This window comes from Pseudopipra pipra, chromosome 19 (assembly GCF_036250125.1).
Source record: "Pseudopipra pipra isolate bDixPip1 chromosome 19, bDixPip1.hap1, whole genome shotgun sequence".
In the NCBI taxonomy this organism is placed as follows: domain Eukaryota; kingdom Metazoa; phylum Chordata; class Aves; order Passeriformes; family Pipridae; genus Pseudopipra; species Pseudopipra pipra.
This window is the reverse complement of record NC_087567.1, coordinates 8,135,709-8,139,968: the sequence shown is the minus strand read 5'-3', so window position 1 is coordinate 8,139,968 and position 4,260 is coordinate 8,135,709.

Below are 4,260 nucleotides of genomic sequence, written 5' to 3'. Positions count from 1 at the left end.
CCTGCCTTCCTGCTCTTCCCAGGGTGGGAAGGGGATTCTGGCTCTTCTGCCCCTTTGCAGATGATGACAGTTCAAAGAGAAAAACAAAGTACATTATTTCTATCATTCTATATTTCTACTGTTCCTGGGTGCTAACTGTCTTTTTCCCTCTGTGCCCTGTAATACAAGCAGCTTCAGAACCAAAAAATTTAAAATCTCACCAAAAACCCAGCACAGGGTTCTCAGAGGGTTTTTCATGTTAAAAAAGGGAGAGGAAACTGTTCAGGCTTCAGGCTGGTAGAAATCCTTTGTTTATCAAAAGAATAAGAGAAGCTGTTGCTCCCCTTTGGGAGTCCTGTGTACCTGGGAATTGCTGTAGGCTCAAAACTTCCCCTGGTACTGCACTTGCATCACTGCCCCATAACAGCTCACCTGGGCAGGGATTTGGTTTTGGCAGCTCTCAGCTGGAAGCAGAATTCCTCAGTCCTCCTTATAGCCATGTGGCTTTTGGAAAACTTTGTTTGAATGAGCATCTTCTCCTAAGGACCAAGTGCTGTCTTGCTTCTCTTATCCCCTCTTTTTGTAGGAATGTGCCTGCTCTGTTCAGAAAGGTTCTTCTGCTTCCTTCCTCTCTCAGCCCCCCATGTGGTGCCCTGAACACAGAACTGCATGCTTGGCTTGTAGCACCTGGTCTTCAATTCCTTAGTGCATGGGGCAGTCCAATTCCTGTGGGATGCAGCATGCACATAGGAGTATAGAATGTAGAATATAACTGTAAGTCAGACCCAATAAGAGGAAAGTGTCTGTGTTCCCTGCTGTGCCACCCATATCTGGTACAGAACTGTTTGTTGGCAGCTCCTGTGTCCCTGAGGATGTCTTCCACAGAGGGCAGAGCTGTTTTTGGCTACTGCAAACCTGAGCCCAGGGATCTCCAGGAGCTCAGAGACTTTACTGGTGGGCAGACAGTGCTGCACGAGGGGAACAGCCAAGGCCATGCTGTGTGTGACTCCTAACACTGGTACCTGCAGGAAACCTGTGCTGCTCCTGTGATCTGGATGACTTTTGGTGTCTAGATTGGAGGGTAGATGCTATACCTTTGTCTCTTCAGATCTGACAGCCTCCTCAGGCAGGTATGTCCCCTCTTGGTGTCCATGCTCACATCCAGAGCCTCAAACCCTCTCTCTTGCCTCCCCCGGCCCCTCCAGAGCCCAGCCTGCTTCTATATAATAAATAAATCTGTTTTCTTTTGCCTTGAAAGGAAAAGGGCTGAGGGCTTCCTAAAACCAATTGGGTAAATTGTTTATTGTGCAAATTTCAATAAGGGTTTTAGAAAGGAAGTGGTCTGTAAGCCCTGATAAACACTGTGCAGTAGATAGCGGCAGGGAAGGGTTGTGGTTCCATCTGGATGTATACACAGCCCACGGTCTCTCTTGGGCTCGTGAGAACAATGAATTATATATCATGAGCTGCAGGGCTGGCTCCTGGGCTGCTGATGTGCTCTCCCAAAGCCACGGGTACCAGTGGCTGTTGGGGACAGGTACTGGGCTGGGACAGCGAGGACACAAGTTCCTGCTCATTAGGTGATACAGTGACGTTAATTGCTGTGGCCAACTGTCCACCAGAGACTCCTTAACTGTGTGAAAAGAGCCCTGAATGAGGAATAACTACAGGCACACACATCCCCAGTCCAAGCTGGGTCTTGTGTGTGTTTGTTGCCTTGTTGCCTGTGCAGGCTCACAGAGCCCCGACAGACCGGGAGTCTTGGCTCAGAGCTTGCAAATCCTGAAGACAATTTCTCCTGCCTGGCCAAAAACTACTTACATAATTATGTGCTTGAAGAGATGGGTTCTAAATAAAGACATGATTTCGGCTATAAACACGCATTATCTTCAAAGCGTTAAAAATTTCCACAAAGTAAATTTCTAACTCTCATAGCTGGGGTTACTGTGTGTTTAGAGAACTATAAATCAGTGGAGGAAAGGTGGCTAAAGTGAAGTTACAGCAGGAAAAGTTCAATATTAAAGTTAAATATAAAATTGATGTTATTCACGAAAAATTACCCATTTTTGTCTTCTTAAGAAGGATCCTGGTACTTAGACTAGTGGTTATATTCTAGGACTTGCAGATGTTTATTTCAGCAATTGGCTTTCTGCTACAACTATTTGTTTCTCATTAAGATGTATATAATCCTTTCCTGAAACTATTATCTTAAAAGGAAAGAAACCCAAAACTGGAACTGGCGTGGCCAGAGCAGAATCTCACTTGGAGGATATATGAGAACCCTGTAGCATGTTGGGCTTGTATTGGCTCTGAAATCCTTTATGTAATAGTTTCACTCTCATACTGAAAATTATACATCATCTGTAGCTCAGGGCTTTTTTTCCCAGTGTTGCTGAGAAATCTCTGGATATTGGTCAAGTTCTCTTGACAGATGTAGAGAAAATGGTGTGCTAAGATCTTGCTGGAGTGGCTTAAACCATTAAGTGCCTGCTCCTGGGAACCCGTATTAAAGCACTGCCCTTCACCACGTGCAGCTCCACTAATCCTGGTGAAAAAGTGTGAACTCACACTGAGAAATGACTCCTGTGAGTAAAGCTGTGCAGAGTTGGGCACAAGTGTTGCTTTTGGAAAAGGATGAAGGTGTGTCTGGTGCAGCTGCAGAGGGTCACAGTGTGGATCACAATGAGCTAATAGGAAGCTCTGTAGTTTCTCTTGGTCCACATGAGAAGTGTTTGTTTAGGAGTGTCCTCCCCAGAGCTGGGGAGCAGCGGAGCTGTGAGGCTTAACTTGCATTTTGGAGGTAGAGCTACAGCTCTCCTGGGGTAAGGGTGGGAGCATTGCAATCAAGGCTCCTGCCCTCAGCGTGATAGGAGAGGTGGAGGGGAAATGACTTTCCAAATCACTCCTAGGAGCTCTGTATTTCCATGCTGAAAAGGCAGGCTTGGCAGGTCACGCTGCCAGAGCGTGGGTTGGGATAGAAACCCCTCCTTAGCCTGTTGTGCAGACAGGAGGTACTGGGCGGCTGCAGTGGCTGCTTTGGGGTGTGACTTTTTCTGCTTTACAAATCCAGTGTTCTGAGGAGACCTCTGTGCATCACTGGAGCCCCACAGAAACAGCAACAATCCAGAGACAGGGCAGCACAATGGCCCAGCCACCACAGTGAGCAACACCCTGCTAACTGTGACTGTGAACACCCTCTTGTTCGAGGAGTTTGGAGGTCGGCTGAAAAGGTTGGGGAGAAGGTTTTGCTGTCACAAGTGAAAAACCAAGACCAAGAGACTGAACAACCTATCAGGGGGCAAAGGTTATTATGGCCAAGTGGGTGTTTCTGTGTCACCTGCACCCCAGTGCAGCAATGTGGCCATGAGGCAGTGGGAGGAGGGAGCAGTGAAGAGGTGCCATCTCCCTTAGCGCTGGCAGGATTACGTCCTAAACCCCGGAGGGTGACTGCAAGCCCTGGACAGTGTTTGTTGTGGGGTTGCTACTGGAGTCTGTGGTGTAAGGGAGTTTCTCAGGCATGTTGGTGAGTCATCTGATACAGGAGGAGTCTGAGACAGGAGCTCCACGTTGCCCCCTCGCCCAGCAGCCGATCCTGGCCGGTGGCTGCTATTTAAATCGACAGCAGAAGTGTCAATGTATCTGTGACATTTTTTTCAAGATGGCTGAGGAGACCACGAGCTGACAAATGATTCTTCCACTTCTCCTGGCTAATTTTGGATTAGCTGCGTTTACAGACAGGTGTTGACACGTCCACAGGTCCCAAAATTCCTCAGTGTGTCTCTTTAGGGTTTCCAACACTCAAACCTGTGGAGGGCAGTGAGCTCAGGTCTGTTGGTGTTCCACCCTTTGCCATGTATGCAGGTGTGTCACACGTCACTGGGTTTGGTTTGAAGTGCCACCTTGGCTGGCCTTCTAGAAGGAGGCAAAGCCCGGTGTACCCTGGGGCTTGACCCAGCAGGGAATTGTGCTGGTTGCAGCAGCACAGCTCACAGCAGAGCCTGGGGGATGGAGAAATGACACTGAAGTGGCTTTTACCATGAAGAGGCAGGTCCAGGAGCAGGGAATCTTCTAGTACAGGCTCACAGGAGTCCATTGGTCCCCACTGAGATTTTTGTGCCAGGAGTGAGGGAGTCAGCACCCACTGAGGGTTGGGATGCCCTCTTGGATAAAGACTGTTTCAGCTGTGCTCAGGGTGCTGAGGCTTTGCCCCAGGATGGAGCAGGAGCAGAGTGGTGCTTAGGGACATTCAGCTCGCTCAGACCTCCCCTGCTGCTGAGATGT